The 26,941-nt window shown below is 49.1% G+C and overlaps 1 long non-coding RNA gene across 1 annotated transcript; it reads right to left on the bottom strand.

The window, feature by feature from the left end:
- Positions 1–7,902: 7,902 nt before the first annotated feature.
- On the bottom strand, positions 7,903–10,578 carry LOC115838605. The gene is made up of 2 exons (XR_004033647.1): positions 10,414–10,578; positions 7,903–8,259 (listed from the first exon to the last, which is right to left on the bottom strand). It is a non-coding gene; the product is annotated as an uncharacterized LOC115838605 (long non-coding RNA).
- Positions 10,579–26,941: the final 16,363 nt, after the last annotated feature.

Genomic DNA, 26,941 nt, shown 5'->3' on the forward strand with positions numbered 1-26,941 from the left:
CTTCTATAATATTTGCATTAATGGGGACCATGATGGTGGTGATGATGGTAGGAGGAAGCTCAGTGCCTGGTAAAGCACTTTGGGACCCACAGACTGGAGTTAGGGTCCCAGGACCCTCACTGACCATCTTGCTTTGGCGCTTTTGACCTTGACTTACACGAGCATCATCTCTGATCCTCATCACTGCTTTGAGATGGTGAAATTATCATCATCCCGATTTTTGAAGTTGAAGAAACTGAGGCACAGTATAAGTAGCTGCTTCCAATGTGATAGAGTGAATGAAGGTTCGAGAAACCTGGCTTCAAAGCCTGCCTCCACCCCCTACTGTCTGATGCTGGCAAGTTTTGCAACCTCTCTGTGCCTCTCTGTCCTTAGCCAGCCCCTGCACAGGCTTAATAAATTCTAACCACTCATCCCTTCCCACACGCTGTGAGCAAATAAGTGCTTGGGAGCTACTGGGCTCCGGGCAGAGAGCAGCTCTGCCTGAGTCACTCGGGAGCAACTGGTATTGGGTGGGCACACCACCGGTGGCTGGCAGGGTGGGCCTCTAACCTCTGCCACCCCCGCCTCGGCCTCTGGGTCCTCAGTCTCCAGTCTCGTCCCACCATGGCTGTGAAGAACAAGCCCACTTTCCTGCCTCATGCCCTTCTCTGGGTCCTCTCAGCCACAGCAGCCCCCAACCTGCATTTTCACCCTCCTCCAAACAGGCTCTCCACAGAGGGTCTGCCCTCAGCCCTGCATTGCTGAGAGAGCCACACTGGAGGCAGGGGACAACTGAGGGGTCCTGGACGGGATGCTCTCAGGAGACGGGGGCCAGGAGAGGGGTGGGGTCAGCATGGTGATGAGGAAGGGACGGGTGGAGACAGAACCCACAGGGCAGGGAGGAAGAGGGAGGCAGGGGCCTAGGACGACGCCCACGGCTCGGTCTTGAGCCCGCGGAGGAGCAGGTTGAGTTTTCTTTCTGATACATCACAGGGAGGCTGGAGGAGAGCAGGAGCGGGGATCTAATCAACAGGTGCTCAGGAGAGAGGCCTGCGCTAAAGCCTGCCTGAGCCTCTCCTGCCCAGTGATGGCCTCGGAGCCGGGGAGTGGCGGGGATTGGAGGGTGGGTGGAGGAGGAGAGGGGAGTGTGCTCTTGGGTGTATTCTGCCCTCCCCTTTAGCCTCTCAGGGCACTTCCGCCCCCTTCGGGTAGGTCCAGGTGGGGCAGCAGGATGCTAAATCACCGTCCAGTCCAGAAGTCAGCCTCTCACCTTGTGACCTCCTTTGGTAGGAGAACTCTCCAGTCTGTTTATCCATCCTGACCTTCAACCCATCAAAAGCAAAATATTTGGTTTTTAGAAACTGCCTGTTTGCTTTTCTGCTTCCGGAGGCAGCCAGAGCTTTGAGAGACCCATCCAGATGTGGGCTTGGAGCAGTCAACCCCCAACCTTTGAGGACTGAGCCTCTCAGAGGGGAGGCGGCCGTCCCTGGGGCCTGAGTCCCAGCGTGGGCTAGGCCTGCTTCTCCTGAGAGTACACAGGAGGCAGGAATCCTGGGGATGCTTAGCCCTGCTGGCCCATCTGAGGATGGGAGCAGTGGACCCCAGGAACATGTCTTTCCTGCTGGCAAGAGTTGGGAGGAGTTTACCGTGTGTGTGTAGCGGGGGGGAGGCCGAGGTGCCCTGGACAAGCACACCTAAGCTGGGGTCTCAGAGTCATTCTTAGTCCCCCCTTCAGGCCACCAATTACTGCTCTGCAGAATTCACATGTGAATTACACACAGCTAAGGGGAAACAGAATCTGGCACTCTTAGAGCTTATATTTCCACAAGGAAGAGAAAACTGGCATAATCCTGCCTGCCCTGTTTACCCAGAAGTCCCTAAGATGATCATCTCGTCCACCTCCCTCATATTCTGGAGAAGGAAATCTAGAGGGTGAAGGGACTTGCCCAGGGTCACACAGCAAGTACCTGAACCCAGGCATCCTGGGTCCTACACAGCAGGGCTCCCATTAGCCCAGGCTGCTCAGAGGAGTTAAAGGAGATGGAAGTGCCTTTGTGTTCGGGTTGTCGATTCTGTATTTCGGGAGAAGAGGCAGGTCTGAAAGCTCCGGCAGCAGCTGCTGGGTGCCCGCAACAGCCAAGAAGCCTGGCAAGGGGCTGTTGGCCCCAGAGTCCAGGGTCCCTCCCTCCCTTCCTTCGCTGACTGTGTGGCCAGGTAAGGCCCAGAGGTGAGGGAAAGCGGGAGGAGATGGGAACTGCCTTTCTGTTTAAGAAGGTAGAGAGGCAGAGACAAGTCTTAAGGGAGGCCCAGCTTTCTGGGGTTACCTCTGGGCTGCAACTGAGCCCTGGTCTCTTTCTCAGGCCAGCTCTTGAGAAGCCTCAGTTACAACCCTGAGAGCTGATCTCTGAGGGTCTGTTACTAGAAGAGGCCGTTAGCAGCATTTTTTTTCCCTGCTATTGCATTTTTACGGCCCACAGCTCCTCTGGATAGCATTTTCCCCATTAAATCAGATGTTTTGAAAAAAAAGAAAAAGAAAAAAAAGGCCTGGTAATCATAGCCATAAATCATAAGTCACGTTATTGTAAGTGGATGGCTTCCTGGCTTCCTGGGATCTGTGAGTCGGAGACAGCGTGTGGGAAAGCTTGCTGTAATGAGGCGACGGGGGAGGCCAGGTTTTCCCAGGGGGGGTGTCGTCCCCCAGCCAGATACTTTACAGAGCCTTGCTTCTGGATGTCTTCCACCTCAGCGAGGGGCAGCACATTCGTGGGGAGGCTGGGGGCGGTGGGGGGGGCCCACCAGGGAAAAGCGAATCACAAGAGGAGAATGATGTTGGCTGCCCTGAACCCTGCTTGATGTTTCTATGACGAGGCAGAGCCCCATCCAGGATGCCCCCAGCTGGGTTTCCAGAGGGTGCAGAGACCTTGGCCAGGATGTCTCCAAGGGCCTGGGGTGCTCCCGTGGCTCATCACGCTTGCTTGAGAGCTGGAGCCCGTGACTGACAAGAGGACAAGAGAACTTGCATGGGTATGCACTGGGGGCTCCCAGGCTCCATCAGCAGTGCCTCCGTGATCCAGCCAGTTCTTCTCTGAGTGTGAATAAAGCCATTGCAGAAGGGTTTAGCAAACCCAAAGAGGAGAATTTTCTAAAGGCGATGGATACACATAAAATACAAGTGTCTGAGCCCTTCCTAGAGGGCCTGGGCTCTGAGGAAAGGGAGGAAAAGGATAGCTAAATGTTTATGAGCAAGCAGCAGATCTTACTCCCCAGACGTAAGGAAATGGAAATGGGCACAGAGAGGCTCAGGGGCTTGCCCAAGGCTGCACAGCAGCCACAGGCCCAAAGACTCCTCACTCATGCAGTCGAGGATCACCCGTCCTCAGTGGCTCAGCCAGGGAAAATGTATTTAGCACTGTCGGGGACCAGGCCCTGCCCCCAGGCCTGGAGGTCTGGAGGATGAAGATACATTCCTGTCCTTCAGAAGCTTGTGCCACAGCAAGAGAGAAAGACGCAATGCAATTATGATGCCAGGCCCAGAGAGCCATGGATTGTTTTGGATGTATAGCCATAGTTCATTCTCTGAGGGAGTTGAGACAGCAGGGGAAAAAAAATGCTGCACCAGAAGCAAGAACACAGATTCTGCGAGGGGACAACAGTGGGAGGGGTGGTCTCTGTGTGTGTCGGGGGCAGGGGAGACGGGGTGGAGACAGAACTAAGGAGACCCTCCCCTGTACCACGCTTTGGCTGGATCTTGAGGGACACGTGGACGTTGATGGGGAACAGAGGACTCCGAAGGGCGCTGCCGGGGGTGGAGAAAGTCTGCTGAAAGGCACGGAGGTGCAGAAGGGCAGGGCACAGCCCAACTGCAAGGTGTAGAAGGCCAGCTGGGAAGGGTTCTGATACCAAAGGATTTTGGACTTTGTCCCATAGGCACTGGGGATGCAGAGACAGATCCTAGGAAGGAGGAGCATCAGAGTGAGCCAGAAAGATCCCTCTAGAAAAGCTTTTCCCACTGTAGTGAGGCTGATGGAGGCAGGAGGCTGGCCAGGAGGCTTTGGCCATGCCCACGAGGAAGGGAATGAGAGAGTCTGACCCCAAGCACTGGTTGTGAGGACAGAGGATAGAGGGTAGTGGATGTGGGGAGTGAGGAAGGCGGGTTTCCTGGCTGCCTCTGAGGTTCCAGCATAAGGAGAACCCAGACAGGCAGGGGCAGTGTTAACTTTAGTCCTTCCTGACCTCTGGCCTGGTCCACCTTTGCTGAACCACCCGGTCTCTCTGAAGCCCAAGTAATGTCAACACCCAGCTGGGGCAGGTTCCAGTCCCCGCTCCCCAACCCCTAGCTGCGCAACCTCGGACAAGTCACTCCCCATCTCTGACCTTCTGGGCTTCAGTTTCCTTATCTGGAAATGGGATGACCTGGAAGCAGGGCTGACATGAGGATTATAAACCCCGTGCTTGTTTCAGATTGGTCCTGGCAGGAAACAAGCTCATTCAAGTTGGGTAATTGGAAAGGAGTTTTTAAAAGGACTATTTCCAAAGATCTGGGTGGGTGTAGAAAAATTTCAAGGGACAGTTCGGTGCCCAGGGCTAGTGACAGTCATACCAGTGACCACCTGGAAGCCTATATGGGGAGGGCCACCTGGCAGGGGCTGGGGCTGGGGCTGGGGCTGGGGCTGCAGCAGCCTCCCTCTGACCATTCAGATGGGGAGCCCTGGTCCCTGGGCTTCAGTGGTCTACACCCCAGGAGACTGAGTGTGGGTCTCTCCTTAAGTGTGAGAAAAGCAGTGGGCAGCCCCAGTCAACGATCAGTCTCATATGGAGGCCAGCAGAGATTCACTTTCTTGATCAGCCTCCTAGACCCAGGCCAAATCAGGAGGACAGGCCAAGGGAAGCTGCTGATTTAAAATTCAAATGTGTCCAAAGCCCTCACCCCAGGACCTGAAGTTCTCTTTTCCACTTTCAATGCCCCATCTCTCTCTCCTGCTTCTCTTCTTCCCTCCATCTCTGTCTTTCCTCTCTTCTCTGTACCTCCCTCCACCTTCTCCTCTTCCTCTTCCTTCCTCCTCTTCTCTCTCTGGCCTTCTCTCCCTATCCCCCACCTCTGACCTTACTTAACAGCCAACACCGTCCAAGAGACACTCCTCAGTCAGAATCGCCCTCACTTTTTGACTTAACATTTGTGGACCTTGGCCTGAGGGAGATGTGGTGTTGTACAGGTGTTGGGGGCCCCCAGTCATCCTGGCGGCTGTGTCTAACACACGGAGGCTCTCGGGGAATCCAGAGAGGTGTAGAGCCTTAGCCTTCCACTTCCACCAGCAGTTCTTGACCATCCGCAGTCACTGGCCGAGTCAGTGCCTGGCTGCCCAGCACTGTCTGGACATCCAGGGGGATGATGGTCAGTCCTGGGGAGGAAGCAGCTGCTCCATGAGAAAGAGTATGTGTCTGCGTGTGTGTGTGTGTATGCGTATGCGTGTGTCTCTGTATGTAGGGAGCGGGCCGGGATTAGCCAGAACAGAAGAACTTTTTCAGGTGAACGATGAACAAGGACAAAAAAGATGCGAACCATTTAAATTGTGCCTAGTGTGTGCTAGGCACTGGGCAAGGGGCTTGCACATACTTTATCTAATTCTCACATTGGCCCTACATGGTTCTTCCCGTGTTTAGAGATGAGGAAAGCAGTACTGAGGACCAGCTAAAGGCTCGCGTCTGTGATAGGCTGTGTGAGGACTAGGGAACAAAAGGAAGCGCAGTACAAGTCAACAACGCTATTAGTTGGGCACCTACCATGTGTCAGGCACTGGGTTATGAGGAAGCCTCCGTCCTTGTCGGGCACAGTTCCAGAGCCGAGAGAAATGAAGCTGGTGACCAGAGAGCCCTGAGACATCAGGGGTACAGATGACTGAGGCATCTTCTAGAAGTGCAACTCCTCCGTTGAACAGATGGGCAACCGAAGCCCAGAGGGAGGAAGTGTTTTCTCCGAAGCCACGTGGCGAGTCTTCTCGTTCTAGCTCGCAACACTGCTTCCGAGGACGTTTCTTCTGCTTCTAGGGTCCCCCTGTTTTGAAGCTGTTTTTATTCCCCCACTTAAACAATTAAGCTTTAATACACCAAAAACAGATCATTATCTTCCTAAGGTTTAAAAAGCAAGATTACTATTTGTAACACAAGTAATTAGCTACCTTCTGGTGTTTCCTTACTCTCCTCTTCCCCAAAGGATTATGCTTTTTTATGATGCAGAGGGCCCAGCAGCTAGATGTGATGGCCAAAGCTGTGGCCCTGGAGGAGGCAGAGATCTTGGGATCTTGGGAGCTGGAAATGCTCCAGGTAGGGAGGGAAAGGGGCTAGGGTTGGCTGTGGGGGATCTGCCTACGTGCAGAGTTCCTCTTTAGGGGTGCAGGTTTGCTTCTGACGTCACTGGACCATCCCAGCCCAGATCGTTTCCTGGGCCACATTGCTGCTCTGGATAAAGATGGCCGCTGCCTCAGGGATTTACGGGGGTGTAAATCAACTGTAACACCAGATGTGGAATCTTCCCATAGAGGATCTTCAAGGGGTCTATGAGCCCTCTGCATTCAAATAAAATGTCTGGATTTTTTTTTAATTGTTTGGGAAATAGGGTCCATGGATTTCATCAGATAATTTTAATGGTAAAAGGAAGATTTGTTGATTTTTTTCTTGCGTTTGCTTTGTTATGAAATATAAAGAAGCATATATGAAGTGTATGTGTCTAATATAAAGAATAATGAAACAGCCAGATGGAAGAGACGCCTACAGTGAGCTAAGGGAGAAGAGGCGTGGAGCTTCCATGCCCTCCCTGGGTGCACTGCCCTCCAGGGACCTCCGTGTGTTCAGCAATCCAGAAACTCTCTAAACCCTGTCGTTCAGGGATTTTTATGGAGGCCTCATCACATAGATGTGGTCACTTGTGTACTAACCATACAGATGGAGAAATACGAACCTGTCAATGTCTCGGAAACCTCCTCCCATAGGTCCTCCAGGATTGTACCTCCCTCCTCTCCCCAGAGATAACTATTATCCTAATTTTTGTAAAATTATCATTCCCCTGGCTTTCTTTATAGTTTTCCCACCTATGAATCTATTCCCAAACAACATATTGTTTAGTCATGCCCAGTTTTGAACTTCTAGTGGATTTATGCTATAAATATATAGGGGATCTTTTGAGATGTATTTCTGCCCACGTGTGGACCTACGGTTTTCTCTGTTTCTCTGCACCCTAGTCTTCCATTACATGACACAATGCAGCTCACAGGTTTCTGGACATTTGGGCTGTTTCTAGGTTTTGACTATTAAGAACAATGTTCTGTGGACATGCAAGAGATTGTTTAAAGAAAATAATTGGGAGTGGGATTGTCAGATCGTGGGGTATGTGCATACTCAGTTTTACCAGACAAGCATGAATAATTAAGCTTTAATACACCAAACCCAGATCATTATCCTCCTAAGTTTAAAAAGCAAGATGACTATTTGTAATCAAACCATTTTTTCAGAGTGTTTCTACCTGTTTACACTCCCACCAGCATGAGAGTACCAGTTCCTCCACATCTTCTCCAGTGTTGGTATTGGTAGGTAGATTCACTTTTGTCAATTCTGTAGGTGTGTGTATGGGCAATGTTTTTGGTAAATTTGCATTTATTTGATGATTAATAAGATCTGACACTTTTAATACATTTATTGGCCATTAGGGTTTCCTTTATATAAAGTACAGTTCAAGTCTATTACCCATTTTTCTATTGGGTTGTATTGTTTTTAATTTATTGATTCATAAAGGGTTTTTTGTTGGGTTCCATTTTAATATATTCTAGAAATCAATCCTTGGCAGTTATATGAATTGCAAATATCTTCTCACACCGGGGCTTTTCTTTTGACTTGTATTCATTGCATTTTCAAAGGGTCCACAAGAGGAAAGGTTGAAAACCATTTTTAATACAGGTCCTGTAAACAGGAAGCCCATGAGCCAGAAACCCCAGATTTTTGTTAAGCTCACTGGTATTACAACACATTGAACCAGTAATCAAGAATGTCATGTTACAAGTCAAGATCATTAGCTTCTTTTGAAGTATTAGATGATCTGGGCCTGCAGTTCCTACATAGCAGTAGCAGGCTCCATCCAAGTGGGGGCTCCAGCTGGAGACAAGGCAGGTCTTCTGGTTCATCCCAGTTCCTATTGCTTCCCAGGCACCAAGGGTCCAATGCCCCTTGCCATCCTTGGACTGCCCTGGTGGTTTCCTTCCACAATCCTGGTTTCATTGTGCACGTCACCTGCAGGAATTTGCATTTGCATTTGCATTTTGTTAATGCCCTGGATCCCTGCATCTCATTGTACCATACAGGGCTCTCATCATCCCTGCATCTCTTCATACCATGCATCTCATCATACCACACATCTCAGCATACCACGCATCTCAGCATACCACGCATCTCAGCATACCGTGCATCTCAGCATACCGTGCATCTCATCATACCGTGCATCTCATCATACCATGCATCTCAGCATACCATGCATCTCAGCATACCACGCATCTCAGCATACCACGCATCTCAGCATACCACGCATCTCAGCATACCGTGCATCTCAGCATACCGTGCATCTCATCATACCATGCATCTCAGCATACCATGCATCTCAGCGTACCATGCAGGGCTCTCATTGTACCATGCATCTCAGTGTACCGTGCATCTCAGCGTACCGTGCATCTCAGCGTACCATGCAGAGCTCTTATCGTCTCTGCATCTCATCATACCATGCAGGACTCTATTGATGCCTATGATTGTAATCATAAGAGATAGGAAAACCCACACTGCTTTTCCTACTCACACACCATTCACTATAGAACACTTCACTTCTGCTCACCAAAATGTGTGTGAGTTTCTCCTCACTAACAACCAGTTCTCCAGGGGAAAATAGATGGGTGCCCTCTAATTCATTTCTGACATTACCTGCCTGGAGATGGCATCATATCCCACAAGTTAAGGGCTGAGTTCCACAAGACTGCCCCCCCCACTTCGGATATGAATCATGAGCTCCAGGCTGTGGCCTGTGCTTCTGGCCAACCAGCCATAAATTGGGGGTTCCTATGACTCTCTCTTCAGGTTTAATGACTTTGCTAGAGCAGCTCACAGAACTCAGGGGAATTATTTGTGTTTACACATTTATTACAAAGCATGTTACAAAAGATGCAGAAAAGCAGCCAGATGGAAGAGATGCCTAGAGCAAGGTAAGACAGAAGGGGTGTGGAGCTTCCATGCTCTCTCTAGGGGCACCACCCTCCAGGGACCTCCTTGTGTTCAGCAATCCAGAAACTCTCCGAACCCTGTAGTTCAGGGATTTTTATGAAGGCGTCATCACATACGTATGGTCACTTATTAATTCAATCCCCAGGCCCTCTCCTTCCTGGAGGATGAGGAGGGAGCTGGAAGTTTCAAGCTTCCAATTATGACCCGGTCTTTCTGAGGACCAGCCCCCATCCTGAAGTTACCCAGGATCCCAACAAGAGTCACCTAATTAGAACAAGAAATGCCCCTATCACCCAGGAAATTCCAAGGGATTAGGAGCTCTGTCAGGAACTGGGGTCATAGACCAAACATGATTAGAACAAAAGATGCACCTCACACCCTTGTTGCTCAGAACATTACAAGGGTTTTAGGAGCTCTGTGCCTGGAACCAGGGGCAGAGACCAAGTATATGTTTCTTGTTACATCACATTATTGCAGTTATAATGCTGTTGTCATGCAGATGCCTCTGACAGGGGCACTGCTTGGAGGTGATCTCACTCACCAAGTCCTGAGCAAAAAGAAATTTCACCTTCTGATCCAAAGATCAAAGCCTGTGAGGCCCTCACTCCTCAAGCAGGATGAGGGGAAAGAAGGCCCTGGAATCGGGGCTCCTGAAAGCACCGCCATGGCAGTGCTTGGCGATGGCATTTTCTGTCTGGGAGAGCTGGTGGTAGTCGCGAAGTCAGACAGATGTGAGCTCTGGATTGCCTTCAGAGACAGCCCATGTCCTTGATCTCCATAAGGAGAGGAAAGAGCTATCGCTAGAGATATTTGGTTTCCTGTTTATCTGGGGACAGCTTGATTTGCATCTCATTTACATCCATTTCTGCGCTGCATCTTGAAGGTCCAAACTCCGGGTGTCTGAGATAAAATGAAATTGTACAACCTGCTACCGCTGGATTCTCATCCACACTGGAAGGTTTGACCGGCCTGAAGCCAAGTGAAGTTCTCGGCAGCTGCCTGTCGGGCGGGCTCTTTCATGCTACTCATTTCTTGAGCACTTACTGTGTACCAGCTGCCGTGCCAGTATCTTATTTTAGGGGTAGCACAATTTTGTGTGGTCTAGCAACTTACTCATTTTGAGATGGAGACGTGGAAACGTGCCCTTCCTGTCCGGGTGTTCTTGGACAAGTGACTTACTGTTTCTGGAGTTTCAGCTTCACGACGGGTAAAATGAGAAGAGTAACGGACTTCTCTCCGAAGGTTTGTGTGAGGATGTGACTCAGTGAGCCACATGGTAGAGCACTCAGCCTGGGACACCCGCAGAACTGAGATGAGAAGGAGCCAGGATTTAAAGTCAATTTAATTGTCACTTCTCTGGGGTCCACCATGCCTCCCACTAAAGCACTCTCTTTTGCTATTAGCCACAAGCACGACATGCAGTTTCCCAACGCTGCTGGGTGCACACCTCTCCTCCTGACCCCTCTCCCCGCTTTCCCCGCAAGGACACACAGGCGGCTGTGGACTGGAGGGGGCTCATGTATCCATCCACTTCATGGGCATGCCACTGGGGGGCTGCACTGGGCTGGGTTATTTTTTTACTCCTGGTATTAGTCACTGCCTGTCATGAGGAAAAAAAAGCCAGGGCAAGGTGTAAACATTCAAGCTTCTCTCGGTACTTTCTATTATTCTTCCCTCCTCTCTTCGTGAGCTGCTGTCCCATCAGGGGAGGGTTGTCCATGAAGATGTGGCTGCTGCCATTCCTATAAACAGCTGGGATGTGTGGGACCTACACACAGAGTGGGGGTGTCCCCGGGGCAACCTGTGGCAGCGATGCAGGACTTCCTGAGTTGTCCCGTCAAATCTGGAGATCGGTCACATCCAGCCCTGTCTGGCCCTTACCTCTCTGCTCCCAAGTTTGACCTGCCCACTCTGGTCATCTGAGTTGATCTTGGCCCTCTGAACCCACCTCACAGGCTGCACCTTCTATTGTGGAACCCTCCCAGCCCTCCCAGGAGAATGCAGGGGGAGAGTGGGATTTGGAGGTCAGATCGCCTGGGGTTGAGCCCTAGTTCTGCCACTTACTAGCTGTGTGACTTTGGGAACATTCTGGACTTCTCTGTGCTTATTTCCTTATCTGTAAAATAGGGATAATAATGGTACTTTGCAGGTGGTTGTGTGCATTAAATGAATACATGAATAATGCTTAGAACACTGCCTGGCTTAGAGTGAGCACTCAAGGTTGGCTATTATTACTATTAGAGTGCAGTGGGCAGATGGCTTGAGGTCAGGAGTTCAAGACCAGCCTGGCCAACATGGTGAAATCTTGTCTCTACTAAAAATGCAAAAATTAGCCAGGCATGGTGGCAGGCACCTGTAATCCCAGCTACTCGGGAGGCAGAGGCATGAGAATCGCTTGAACCCAGGAGGTAGAGTTTGCAGTGAGCCAAGATCATGCCACTGCACTCCAGCCTGTGCGACAGAGTGAGACTGTTTCAAAACAAAAAAATAGAGTGCAGTAGTGGGCCAGAAGCATAGGCTTTACTGGGATTCAAATCCCAACCCCCCCGCTAAGTTGCCCTGTAACCTTAGGCATCTCCTTTAACCTCATGGTACCTCAGAGGCCTCATCTGGCTTGCCTACACTGAAGGGTGGTTGCAGGGCTGGCTTCATGAGTGTGTGACTTGTGTAGTCACACAGGGCTGCATGCTCAGAGGGAGGGACCCTGTGCCTGGCTTAATGCTCTGCTGTTGCCATCTTGAAATCCCTAATAATTTGTTAGCAAAGGCCACTCATTTTCCTTTAGCATTAGGTCCTGCAAATCATGTCGCTGGTCCTGGGTGGGTGGGACGGTGAGAGGAGGCGGTGTGTATAACTCACCCCACTGCGTGGTTCCCTTCCCCTCCCAGAGGCTCCTCTGAACCCTCCGCATCTGCTGTCTCATGGGGAGCCCTCGCCTGGTGTATATTCTGCCTCATGGCATCTCCTAGGCTTCTGCTTTCATAATTGAGCTCTCGTGGTTTTGCCGACTCCTCTGGGGCGTTCTCTCTCTCCTGGTTAGATTGCAGGCTCCATGAGGGAGATGCAGCCTCTGTACGTCTCTCTCTCTCATCTCTTGTCTTACCTGAGCTGGGCACGGGGTCTCAATAACAGTTCACCTTCCCCGAGGGTTAGGGGTGACTGGCAACTCATGGAGCTATTTTCGGTGGAAACATTATGGGCTTGGGATTCTGACCTCGGTGTGGAATGATTTAGGCTACTCACTGCTGTAGAACTGACCATATATTTTCTGTATATTAGGTAATTTCAAGAAAAAAATCAATTTTAATAGCAACAATCAAAACTGTAGAAGCCCACAAATGGTAGTATAGCCTACTTCGCACCTGGGTTTATGGGACAGGAGGGCAAAGAGCCAGCTCTCTGCTGCCTCCCAATACCTGGAGCTGGGAGTAAGGAGTGGGAGGAGAGTGAGCGTGGGGGGAGCTCATCGGAGCGGGAAGAAGTCGGCCTTGACAACAGCTCTTCAGATCTAACACCCTCTGTAATAGCTGATTAATCTTTGGGCTGGAATATATTCTTGATTTTAAATTCATATTTAATGATAATTATTAGTTGTTTAATACTTAATGCCTCCTCATGGTTGAAACTCTTAAAGGTACAAAAGGATATGGAATCAAAATTCTCCCTCTACTCCTGTTCTCCTTCCTGGAGGCAACCGTTATTATTGGTGTCTTGTGTGTCCTTCCAGAGATAGCTTATTTAATGTAAGAAAAAATATTTGTATTATAGATTTGTATATTTATATTCAAGAATTTCCTCCATTTTAAGGCAAATAGTTGCATACAATGCCTGCTGTTCTATACTTTCACCTTATTAATATGTCTTGGACATGATTCCTTAATAATCTAGAGTTTTGTCTTTTTTTTCACTTTTTAAATATTTTTTTTTCTTCAGGTTCTGGGACTCTGATTACAAAATCTTGACAGATCTGTTTTCATCCCATTCTACATTTTAGAATATATATACTATTATACATATACTACTTTATATATATATATACACATATATGAATGAAATATATATGTATATGTACATACATGTATACATATGTATACATAGATACATAATACATATATACATAAATATATATGATATGTATATATACATATCATATATGTATATATACACATATATGTATATATGTATATATGTGTATATATATATGAACGAAATATATATGTGTATATATATACATATATATGAATGAAACATTCCTGAAAAGCTGCTCCTAAGACAAAATCTATCTTTCAAATAACCACCATCCTCAAATCTCCCTTTGTAAAATCAAACCATGTTTCCAGTATTAGTGGCTTTTCTCTCTTCCTGCAATTCTCTTCCTCTAGATATTTCTATTGCCCCTCCCCTCACTTCATTTAGGTCTAAACTAAAATGTCACCACTTTGGTGAAGCCTTCCTTGGCTGCCCTAATTAAAGTACTCCCTACCAACTTCTCTATCCAGCTCTAGTCCTGAATTATTTTTCATAACATATCTGAAATATTTATCCCCAGTGCCAAGAAAAGTACTTGACAGACAGTTAAGTGGTGAATTAATATTTGTCAAAGGAAAAAATGAATGAAAATAAGTGGCCACTTACGTAGCATAAACAAAAAACTCCCCAGCATAGTTTGCCCAACTCTGGGGCCACACGACCTGACATGCTCATTAAGGATATAGTCTGCTTCTGACTTCCTTTATAAAATGTGATTACCCTAGAAGACCACCGCATAGATCACTAGTCAATAAGAACTTGGTAAAGTCACTTCATTTATGAGATTCTTTCTTCCACGATAATAAGTTCTCCCGGCCGTGAACATTCTAAGTTAGAATTTTGTATGTGTTTTACTTATTATCTTTGTTTCTTGATTATTTTATATCTAAATCAGTGTGGAAATCCACTGTATTTTAATCTCATATAAACACTTACGAATTTAGATAATTAGTAAGTCAGAAAATGAATTTAGGTTTTGAAATTTTATGCGTGTAGAATTTTGAATCATTAGCATATTTGGTTATTTTGTTATTGATAACATTGAAGAATTAGATGAGAATTAAAAAATAACAGTACTAGAAATATAGGGGCTTCCAGGTCCTGGCTTCTATTCTCAGCGTTCAGTCAAGAGTGAATACTGGGGCTGGGCATGGTGGCTCATGCCTGTAATCCCAGCACTTTGGGAGGCCGAGGTGGACGGATCACCAGGTCAGGCCATCCTGGCTAACACGGCGAAACCCCATCTCTACTAAAAATACAAAAAATCAGCCGGGCGTGATGGTGGGCGCCTGTAGTCCCAGCTACTCGGAGAGGCTGAGGCAGGAGAATGGAGTGAACCCGGGAGGCGGAGCTTGCAGTGAGCCGAGATCACGCCACTGCACTCCAGCCTGGACGACAGAGCGAGACTCCGTCTCAAAAAAAAAAAAAAAAAAAAAGAGTGAATATTGGAAGGGATCTAATTATAATTCAATAGTGCTGTCATAATAATGGACAACATTTGTTCAGACCTGAGGTGGGAAAATGGAGTTTTCTATATTTAAAAAAAAATCTATTTTCTCTATTTTCTGTGAAAGATGCTGCATTACTCGTGCTTCTTACCAGTATAACGGCATAATGGCATGCTTGAGAAACAAGTTAGGATATCAATCTGTGTGTTCTGTAGTCTGGATTCTTTTTTTTTTTTTGCCTCCTTGGTGTCTGCTCATTTTTCTAAGATCCAGATCAGCTATGGGCAAATTCACTGGGAACAGGATAAAGTGAAGGTCTTCTTTTTCTTTTCTCAGTGGACTAAAAAACTCTTGTGTTTCTTTTGTATTCAAACCCAGAACTGGTACAAAGTCCATTAAGAGAAGCCACAGCTGCAGAACATACTTCCTTCCCATCGTCAATGTCTTATTTCTTCCCTCAAGATTCACTTTCTGTATGATCACCTCCAGGAATGACTCACTGAAGACATTAGGGATTGGGGAACTGCCATCCCCTCCTAGATTACCCAGACCAAATACTGCTTTTTCCTCAAATGCTTTCTCCTGCCATATAGTTTTGCTCTGTTTTAACCCTGTAAGGGGGACCACCAAAAACAATAGGCAGACTATCTTTACCTTGTGTTGATTAGAAGGTCTCATTAATATGGGGAAAATGAGGACAACAGTTTGTTTCTGGAATACTCTTTGTTCTTTTATAGAGCTGCAGAGTGATCTGTTATAGAGAGGCCCTCTAATTTAGCCAGTCCCCTATTGCTGTATATATAGGTTGTTTCCACTCTTTATCAAAATAAATCTTTAAGTTTAAATAAATCCTCTTCTTCCTCATTCACTCTTGACAGCATTTGTTTAAAGGGGCAAATGGTCTTGTTCAGTTGCAACCTCCATCGCTACAGCTCCATGCTTCTTGAAGACACAGACCCTCTTCCCTTCCTCCACCTCTTCTAATACCCTTCCATCCCCCCTTCCAGAAACCTCCAGGAGTCAACCTTGACTCCTCCATCTTCCTCCACTCCCACGCCCAGTACATCCACTTTACTTCCACAGAACAACCCTATGCAGCTCTCTCCTTCCCCTCACCATCCTCCTGAGTCTAAGGCTCCATCGGGTTGGGCCGGGACCATTGCAGTAAACTCTTCTCCTGTTATGGAAATCAGACTGGGTCACTACTCTACCTGAAACCATCGATGGCTGCCTGGTGCTCAGGAGATAAAACCCCCAAATCCTCACCACCACCCTGTCTCATCTCCATCGCTATCCCCCTGCTCATTTCCTTATGATGACCTATCAAGCTGTCTCCTGTCTCCAAGCAGTTGCACAAACTGTGTCTTCTGCCTGAGCACCATCCCCACCACAGACACCCTCCTGCTCCCCCTTACTCTCACTCCCCTGAAGTCTCAGCTTACACAGCACTTCCTCACACAGGCCATCCCTGCCTCCTGTCTGAAAGTGGCCACCCATCCAAAGCTCTCATCCCCATGCCTTGTCCATTTCCTTACATCACACATCATTATGTGTAATTACATAGTTGTTTATTTGTCTGTTTAATGTCCGTCTCCCCTACTAGAATATAAACTGAGGGCAAAGATGCGTGTCTTATTCACTGCTCTGTCTCTTGTCCTTCTTAGGGGACCTGACTGGTGTTTTTCGAATGAATGAGTGTTTGTGGGCCCCTGTTTTTTACCAGCCCTTGTGCTCAGTACTGGGCATCCAAAGTTTAATAGGACCCACTGACTGCCCACCTAAAAAACAGAGATGTGCACATTCCTGGTAATATGACCCAAGAAAGAAGAGTTAACTCTACCACAGAGAAAGTCTGGAAGGATAAGGGGCATTTCATCAGTGAGGAAGAAGAGAATGGGCATTCCAGGCAGAGGGTACAGGATCAGCAAGGATCTAGAGATATCCAAGCCCATGGTATGTTTGGGAGCTGGTATAGACCCAGGGAGCTGTAACACAGAATATGCAGTAAGATGGGATGAAGTGAGCTGGGAAATTTCACCGAAGTCCTACTGTGATGGGTCAAAGAGTTCCAATATTTTTGTTGTTTTCTATTTCTTCCTATCCCTAGACTTTCCCTCAGTACTGGACATACAATAGAAGCTCAACAAAAAATACTAGATGTAACCCGATAAGACTAGATGTTCCCTCTGCTGTTAATGAAGAGGAAACCAACAATTCTAGATTCAAAAGTGACTTTCCTTGCTTCCTATTCTGTCAAATAGTTTGGAAATCCCTGTATTAGTCAGGGGAAGCTGAGCTATAGTAACAGAGACCCCCTTTGCAAAATCCAGTATCTTAAAGAAAAATAATTATTTCTCTTTTTTGCAATAGCTTTGGGCAGGTGGCTCATTTAGAGTCTCTCGTTGCTTCCATCTGTTTCTCCACAGTTCCCCAGGGTATTATGAACCTCTCTGTGGGTGAAGCTGGGTCTCACCCATGTCCTGGGCAGGAGGAAGGAGAAAGAGATTGAGATGGAGGTGGGCTCATTGTCTTAAAGGCTCTGGCTTGAGTGGGGCATGCATCACTTGTGCTCACATCCCATTGGTGAGAACGTGACTTAACTGCAATGGAGACTGTGAAGTGTAATCTAGCTGGCCAGCGAAGTGCCATAATTTTACTGCTCTGGAGACAGGAAACCGTGGAATTTGGTGGACAGTGAGCCAGAGGAAGTCACTGTGGCAGCCTCCAGTTCACCATCATGGAGGAGCAGGTGGCCAGGTGCACCGCCTGTGCATGACTCCAGATGCCCCACGTGTCTATCCCCCAGGGAGTGAGCCCTGAGCTCTGTTCACTGCCCCCAGCTATGAGGGAGAAGATCTTGGGGTTCCCCTGACCTCTGTCTGCCTGGTTCTTCTAACGGGGCTCTCTGTGGTAGGGCCTCTCCTCAGACTTTCTCCTGTCTTTCATTCCTGACTGGTGATGACTCTGGTCCAGACCTGGAGTTGGCCCTCCTGCTCTGAGAAGAGCCTTGGTCAGCAAATAAACACCCGGGGCCACATTCTAGTGGCCCATAGGGACTGTGGAACTGCAGGAACTCTTTATAAGTGCTTGAGAAGTACCTTTTATGATATAGAAACAAGCCATTAATTGCAAATCATTATTTTCCAGTGATTCTTACAGTCCCCCAAAGACTATCTGCCAATATTGCAGTAGCCCAATAGGGGTCACTGTGTGTACCTAAAAGTAATAAACCTGCATTTAAAAATCCTGTAATCTAAATTCAACTTTTATTGGACTTTTATTACAAATAGTATAAAATCTCATTAATATTAAAATTAATGAGAGCTAATATTTATTGGGCACTGACTGTGTCAAGCACTATATAACACCTCACCAGCAATCTCTCACTTCATTCTTACCACTCCTAATGTGGAATACTGGGGGTTCCCATTTCAAATGCGGAAACTGAGGCTTAGCGAGGTTAGATGACTTGGCAAAGGCCACACAGTTAATATAGAGCAAAGCCATAGCCCGGCACAACGGCTCGTGCCTGTAATCCTAGCACTTTAGGAGGCTGAAGCAGGTGGATCACTTGAGCCCAGGAGTTCAAGACCAGCCTGGGCCACATGGTGAAACCCCATCTCTCTACAAAAACAACAACAACAACAACAAAACATAAAACTAGCCGGGGCACGGTGGCACACACCTGTAGTCCCAGCTACTCGGGAGGCTGAGATGGGAGAATCACCTGAGCCCCAGAGGTTGAGGCTGCAGTGAGCTATGATCATGCCACTGCGCTTCAGCCTGGGCATCAGAGTGAGACCCTGGCTCATATAAAAGAAAAATAAAAAGAGCAAAGCCAGGGTTTGACTCCATTTCTGCCTAACTCCAGAACCTTAGTTCACCATGAAGCTGTTAGCCTAAGCAACATGAAAGTGACTTTTACTGAAACCTGCATGGCACTCCACAGCTTCTCAATCCTTGCAACACCCCTGGTTTACCTCTATCCCCATTTCAGCGGAGGAAACGAGGTGCAGGAGGTCAAATACACGTAATAGGGAGCCATTCTTGTTGGCCTTCTGCCCCTGCATAAAGCAGGGGCCACCCCTGTCCCGGAGGGACAGCTCTCCTACGTGGGTGGGCAGCCTCCTCAGACCCTTGGACCTTTCCACACTGCTTGGAAGGGAACCGATGGCCACTTTCCTTCCTGAGAGAAGCCAGCAGGACCTTGCTGTCCCATGATGACGCTGTCAGACCCTCCTCCCTCTGACTCCTCCCCAGGCCTTGCCACCCTCCCCTCCCCTTGCCACCCTCCCCTCCCCTTGCTGGTCCAGGGCTGAGCCTTTATCCTCATCCTGGCCCCTATCTTGCTCTTTCCTCCACCCTCTTCAAACAGCACCTTGATCTTTGTAAACTGCTAGTGAACCTGATAATGTCACCTTCTGCCTAGAAACCTTTCATGTTCCCATTACCTGCAGAGTAAAGCTGCTGCCTGGCACCTGGGTCGCCTAGCACGATCTGGCTTTGCCTCTATTCCTAGTTTTTGTCTATTACCTCACCTGCCCCCTTCCCGCCAGCCCAGTGGGTGCTCCCCAGCTACAGATAAAAAGAGAGAAGGTGGTGGTGGGGCCTGGAGACAAATTCAGAAAATTCTGTATTCTCCATGCCTTCTTGAAAAGTGACCATAGGTGCGTATTAGTAAAGGCTCTGAAACCCTGCAGAGCAACGTGTTAAACTTTTATTCAACCTCATCATCTCCATGTTTTTTGACCACAGAAGACACAAGAATCCATGTTAACATCATGCACAGCAGCCACTTTGAAAATGCCCCTGTTTCCATATGGGACCACATTCCCTGCCCTTCGTTTTGCCTCCCCACCCTCCAACTCTCTGACCATCTCTCCCTGTTGAAACGTTTTAAGGCCCAACACAAAAGCCACATTCCCCATGAAACCTTCCTGATTTCGCCCCAACTACAGTGCTCTTCTCGACCTCAGCATTAGATTGGGCCTTTCCCTGAACTTGAACTGTAAAGCTAGCCAGGATGTGGGGTCACACGTGGCCTTTTGTCTTCTCCCTGAACATTGGGTGTCTTAAGGCAAGGGATTAAATTTTAGTTCCCTCTTCATATCTCAAACAGGGCCTGCCTCATTACAGGTGCCCTGGAACAGTCATTGAACAAGAACTGGAGAAGGAGATGCAACCTGTGAAAGGCAAAGTCTCCACCTTCTTCCACACAGCCCAGCTCTGGTTCCCACAGTCACCACTGTGGAGGGTCAGCCTGGCTCCCCAGCCCCAGAGTGGCCTGGCCTGACTCGCTGATCACGCAGACAGGATGTCAGGATTCCCTGGAAGCTCAGGGGCAGGCCATAGAGACTCCATTTGCCACCCTGACTGACTCAATGTGTCCAGTCTGAGTGTCCCCTGAAGAAATACATCATCTGCCATCTGAGGGCAGGCAGCCAGGCACTGACCCAGGATCAGGCCTTCTCACTTGCAGCTGGCTGCCTCCATCCTTTTGAGCTGGGAAGTTGCTAAGAATTTGTTAAAAACCAGAAAGAACGTGTTATGGGGACCACAGGCACATGTCAGACCTGGGTCCCAAAGCCCTGGGTTTGCAGAGCCAGGTGGGCTGTGGGAATGAGACATGGCAGGGGCAGGGTTCCTGCTGAATTGGGAGAGCACTGCCCAGCACCAGCCGGTGAAGCCCGGTGAGTTAGCACCCAGGAAAGCCAGACCTTCTGACTTGTACGTCAATCTCCTGATATTGAAAAATCGGCTCAAGACATTTTTGACACTGAAAGGTAAAGAAAACCAGGCAGCTGGTCCGACTCATCCTGTGGCTGTCAGCTGGACCTTCGTGTTAGGTTAGCACCATCCCAAGCCAAGTGTAAGGTCAAGGTGTGTGAGATGCAGCTCATCCGGCACATGGGGGCAGGCATTTCAAGGTCACGGTTGAGTGGATGAGTATGTGAAAGCCGCGTACCCGTCATGGATTAAGTAAACAGTGTTGAATGTCAGGAGCCATATCCGAGTTTCATTTTTACAATCATGTCAGCGTTGGGTGCAGTTTGCTCATGTTGGAGGCAGGCACAAGGTATGCACATCAGCCATATGGTAGGTGCTGCTGTGTGTTACATGTATATGTCGGTATCAAGTGTGGGGCCTCAGTTCACATGCTCATGTAAAGCGTGCCTGGCAACCTGTCTGGCACCCAGCCCCTCCTCCCAGCACCCCGCTCCCCTCTCACAGGAATGGCTGCCTCTCCTTCTCAGGGCCTGTCCAGGTGACATAGCGGAAGCCCCTGCCTTTCATCTCCAGCCCCATAAGTTTGGGAGCCCAAAGCACAACCTAGCACAGGGAATAAAGAGGCCCCTTTGTCGGACGCTACAGCAGACTCCCTGGTCCCCTCCTCCAGCCCTACCTCGCCTATCCATGTGCCCCACTGACCACAACCACATTCGACCTGAGTCATGCTCCCTGGAGAAGGGGCCTGATGTCATCGAGAGCTGGCAGAGGAGAGGCGGAGACAGGCTGCTGCTGTTACAAATGACACCTCTGCAGGCTGCGTGTGACACTGTGTGTGGGCCAGCTCTGTCCTCCGTCTTCTCCTCTCCCTGTGGCACTGCCCTAGCAGGGCCTGTCTGCATTGCTCATTGCTCCAGGCTTTATGTTTGGAGAAGAGAGAGAGAGGAACTGGGGCCCAGGAAAATATGCAAGTGGGGGCTGTGCATGAGGACCATGGCTCTGCCGCTTACCAGCTCTGGGAGCTTGAGCAAATTGCTTAAGCTCTTCTTGCCTCAGTTTCCTGCTCTGTAAAATAGGGATGGGATTGTTGTGATGGAGAGAAAAGAGCTTATCTGTGACCATGCCTAGCACAGGCACACAGTAAGCTCAATAGATTGATCAAATGTTCTCTTTTCTTCCTGGCGACTGGCAGGTCTGCATTCCAGGAAGAGGGCAGAAAGAAGTGGGAAGACTGTGCTTCTCTCTCTCTCCCCGTCTTTCTCTCCCTCTCTCATTTCCTCTTCCTCTTCCCCTTCCCTTTCCTCAGGGCAACAGAATGCCCTGTCTCTCAAAATGAGCCTGGGCCCAGGGAGCTACATTCCCAACATGCCTCTGAAAGGCAACCCTGGAGGGCAGGTCCTCTAAGCAGGCTTGGACACCCTCTGTCCCTCCATCTTCTCCCTTTAGGTTCAGACCAAGGCTGCACCCTCACCCAATTGCCTTTATTCTGAACCTGCCGCAAGACAAGCTTCCATCTTCTGCAGGAATAAGTATGGCTGGAAAAAGCGCAGGCCAAGGAGTCAGCCCTGCACCTCCCTGGCCAGGGGCACTGCATACATTCCTGGCCTGGTGGCTTCATGCGTCTTTAGGGCAGGAAGAGTACCCTGGCAGGGCCATCAGGAGGACTTGCTGAAATGACATTCTTAATGCTGCTAGTTCAGAGGCCTTTAGTCCACGTCCTTCACTCCTATAAATGTTTCCTTTCACTCTGTGCAAAGTGCAGAGGTTGTCAGGCAGCAGCCTTAGAGCCCCCTGACTCCCCTGGGGCATGGTGGCCCTCACTGGATCTGCTTCCTCCCGCGAGGTGGGGGCTTTCCCTATCTGTCTGCGAGTACCCTGGTCAGCATGTGCGTCTGGCTCTTGTCCAATTTCCCTTCCCTTGTCCTTATCACCCCTCCCAACCCGACCCCCAACCCGACCCCCGACAATGCCAAGGTTTGCAGGGATTCTCACCCACACCCCGCCTCCACCTCCTTGCCCTTCCTCTCTGCAGGGAGCCCTCTGTGTCGCAGAGAAAGAGAGCAGCAGATGTTAAAGCTGTGTTCCCTTCTCCCCCACTCAGCCCGCTGGGGTGTTTGATCTCCGGCTTAACAAGTTCAGCCATTTTTCTGAAATGAGGAAAAGATTCAGACAGAGAAAGAGGGATGGAAACAAAGAATGAGAGAGACCATAAGATAAAATGATCCAGAGACTGGGAGGAAGATAGAAGAGAAAGACAAAGCAAGGCACACACAGAGAGAAAGAGAGAGAGACTAGAGCAGGGACCACCTTCTCTTACAATCCTCACATTCCCCCTTCCCCCTTCCCCCTCCTCCCACCTCTCACCCCACCTCCTGCCCTGCCTCCCGCCCTGCCTCCCAGGCCCTGATGACTGGTGACCATCAGCCTTGTAGCCACCATATCAACTCTGAGTGACCGTGCCCACCCTGGGGGAGGTGACAGCCTCTCTCCTGTGTGACAGGGCATTTGCTTAAGATTCAGAGGCCTCTGATATAGAGGACGCTTCCCTCACAAGCTGGGAAGAGCAGCCCTGTGGTCGGGAGGGCTGGCTGGCAGGGGACAAATGGGCTGCCAGGATGGAGCCAAGAACTCCTGCCTTGCTCAGTCCTGGGGCTGAGCAGCCTTTCAGGAGCACCCGGGGAGCCAGCAGCGAAGCCCTCCCTCACTCAGCATTAACTCCAAATTTATTTCTTGCTCTGCCTCTCCCTCCCCTCTTCCCTCTCCCCTCCTTTGTCTTCCCAGTGTTCGATTTCCTATTTGAGAACAGTTCCAGCCTGTGCCACTGCTGAAATCCCATCCTCGGTAACCAGTGAAGGCTGTTTTAAGCCTGTGAGTCAGAGACCAGTGCTGGTTTTTATTAAAGGCAAAAGGAAAATAATCTGATTTTTAAAAAGCAAAACACCTTCTTAATGTTTCATGGGACATCAAACTGTCCGAGATAATATCTTAAAACACTCATATACACATGATAGCCCCCGACCCCTTCCCAGCCTCGGGTGGGAGTGTGAAACCTGCGTGGGTTATTTTTTTCCCCAGGCTAAATGTTTCTAGGTCACTTCCATCCTCCCCCACTGAGAGCTCCCATGCAGGAAACGCTAAGGATTCCACTCCAGTCCCCGAGCCTCCATAATTAATGGGATCACTGGAAACCAGCCAGAAGGATGCTAGGGGCGAGGGGTCTTATCTCTCTGGTCTCCAGGCAGAGAAGCTTCTCGCCGGATGAGATGCTGAGTCTGTGCAGGCCCTCGGGCCACATCTGCTGACACGGATCCAGCTCCTTGCTAGCCCACCTGGGGCTGGCCGTCCCGGGGCCTCTTTCTCTTCCTGCCCCACCACCCTCTGAAGCTGTCTCTTTCTATAATTCTTTCCTCGTCGAGTCTATTAGCGTTCTCCGGCAGGCTCTGCCAAGCTCAGCTGCATCTCCTTGTCTAGTTTTTATTAGAAGAGAAAGCTCTGGCATGTTTTCCCCTTACCTGAGGAAAGAGATTCTTCTCTTTTTCAAGACACTCATAGCCTTTGATGAAGCCCAAGAAAGGCTTAAATTATAATGAAATGCAGTCATCTCCAGACGAGATTGCCCGGGAGTGCTTCCGGCTGCCTTGTGAAAACGGCCTTCCAGCAGAAAGGCAGCTGGGTGCAGGGGCTGCCCTGGATGCCTGTATGGGCCTGTGTGCAGCTTGTCACCTGCCTGCCCCTCCTCCCTGCCTGGACTATTGCAGTAGCCTCCCGACTGGGCTTACCACCTCCTGTTAACCTCCCCTCCCCTGCCGATTCTTTCCTGCTCTGGTCTGATCACTTTCCTTCTCAGAGGTCTTCAGTGGCTTTTAAATTCCCAATTCAAATGCCCCCTCCACTCCTTCACCCAGCCCTCCCAACACCTTCCAGGTGGGCTAGACTGCACCACCTCACTGACATCCCTACCTACCACTGGGTCTGTAGCCCAGATTAAAAATAAAAACAAAAAACAAAAACACTTCACCTGTCCTGCTTGGGATTATCATTATTTGTATATTTGAGAAAAGAAAGAAAATAGCCCATATGGACAAAGGCCCACCGTGCGCCAGGTGCAAATGTCGACCTGCCTTAGAGTCACACAGACCTGTATTCAAACCCTCACTCTGCCCACTTACCACTAGACGCCCCAGGACAAGTTTACTCCTCTCTCTGAGCTCATGTTTAACAGATAGCCAAGAACTCCTGCCTTGCTCACTCCTGGGGCTGAGCAGCCTTTCAGGAGCACCCGGGGAGCCAGCAGCAAAGCCCTCCCTCACTCAGCATTAACTCCAAACATGACTAATGATACCTACCTCACAGGACTGCTATGGAGGGTAAGGAAGACTAAGTGCTGAGCACATAGTAATTGCTCAATAAATACTAGCTGCTCTGCTTTTTAAAAAAATTCCTCATAACGACAAAGGAATGATTGGCCTGGTTTTATGGAGGATGAGGTGGTTCCCAACCTTGGCTATGTTTTGAAAACATCTGGTGTAATAGTCTGTTCTCATACTGCTATGGAGAAATACCCGAGAGACTGGGTAATTTATAAAGTAAAAGAGGTATAATGGACTCACAGTTCCACATGGCTGGGAGGCCTCACAATCATGGAGGAAGGAGGAACAAAGGCTCATCTTACATGGTGGCAGGCAAGAGAGCTTGTACAGGGGAACTGCCCTTTATAAAACCATCGGACCTTGTGAAATTTACTCACTGTCACGAGAACAGCACAGGAAAACCTGCCCCCATCATTCAATTACCTCCCACTGGGTCCCTCCCACGAGATGTGGGGATTATAGGAGCTACAATTCAAGATGAGCTTTGGGTGGGGACACAGCCCAACCATATCACCTGTGGAGATTTATAAACTACACGTGCTGGGTCCCCATGCCCAGATCTCTCCTGGGGTCACAGCATCTCTGTCTGCACAGGACAGGAATCACCGTACAAGGCACTGAAGAAGCAGAGGCTCAGGTGGGGCCTGGCTGCTTTGGACAAAAAGCCCAGGAGAGGGCATTTTCCAGGGATCAAGAGATGGGACTGGCAGGGTGGGATGCCTGGGCTTTGGAGTGAGTCCAGGGCAGCCTCACTGTTCAGCAGGGGTGGATTGGGAGGACTCATGGCACCATCTTGCCCTGTCGCTGGGCACACCCAGTGCAGGGAGTGCCCGTGGGGTCTGAGAAGGCAGGAGGCTGCAGGGGAAGCCAGGCTACCTTGCTTGCCCAGAAACAGGCCAATGACCAACCATAGCACCTGCCTTCTGGTGGGGATGGGGGAGCTGAGGAGAAGCAGGAGCTGATTGAGGTTGTCAGGAACAAAGGCGAGCTTTCCACAGTTGAGAACAGAAGGGAAAAACACCCAGAGTTAATTAACTCCCTGCAATATGGCTGGTGCCTCAGGTCTTACAGGTGCCTGGGGTCTCACTCTGCCTTCCAAGAGAAGGAGATCATGGTGGCCAAAAGAAAACACGCTCAGACAGGCAGGACAGCCCTTCTTTTTGCTACTCGTGTGCTCATTAATTCATTCTGTTATCAATCAACAAATCCATATCAAATGCCAGGCTCTGTGCTGAGGACTAGAAACAGCACAATATAGAGGCATCCTCATGGGGCTCAAAATCATTCATTCACTTCCTCTTTCAACCAGCACACAGCAAACAGCTCTCAAGTGGGTCCATTGTGCTGCCTTCAATTGCTTTTATTTATTAATATTTTCTCCAGTGCATTCATCCTGCCCCCCTCCTAGATCTGCCTTCTCTTGCCTCCAGTTCTTCCTCCTCCATTCCTCCCCTCAGCTGAAGGCCTTACTCAAGTTTACTTGGAAAATAGAAGCAATTGGAAGAGATCTTCCACCAGCTCCCCGGGTACCCACTTCTAGCACTTGTGCCTGCAACATCCTCTGCCTTCTCTCCCATTGATGAAATGGACTGCCCATGTGCCTAAGGCAGCCCTTCCTTAGACCTGAGCCCCAGGTCCCATCCACTTTAGCTCCCTGGAGCACAGTGTCCAGAGATTTCCTCTGCTTTATCCTGTGTTGCCAATTTCCCCTCTTTATCTGGTCATTCCCCTCAGCATACGAATGTGCTGCTGTTTCTCCCTTTCTAGAAAGTTATAAAACATCTCTTGGCCCTACTATCTCTGCCAGCACTACTCCATTTCCTTCTACTTATTTACAGCAAAACACCTGTAAGTAGTTGTCTCTGCAGGCTGTCTCCAGTTCCTCTTCTGCTCTGTTTTAATTCCACTCCAGCCAGCTTTCAACTGTACAATTCCATTGGACCTGCTCTTAGCAAGGACATCAAAGACCTCTAAGGCACCAAGAGCCACTCGTCAGTGCTCGTCTTACTTGACCCAGCTGCATCATTTCCCAGATTGATCACCACCTCTTTAAACCACTCTTCCCCTGTTCCCAGACACCACCCTCTCCTAGTTGTCTTCCCACCTCACTGGTCACACATTTCAGCCTCCTTT

This window comes from Nomascus leucogenys, chromosome 15 (genome assembly GCF_006542625.1).
Source record: "Nomascus leucogenys isolate Asia chromosome 15, Asia_NLE_v1, whole genome shotgun sequence".
Classification (NCBI taxonomy): Eukaryota; Metazoa; Chordata; class Mammalia; order Primates; family Hylobatidae; genus Nomascus; species Nomascus leucogenys.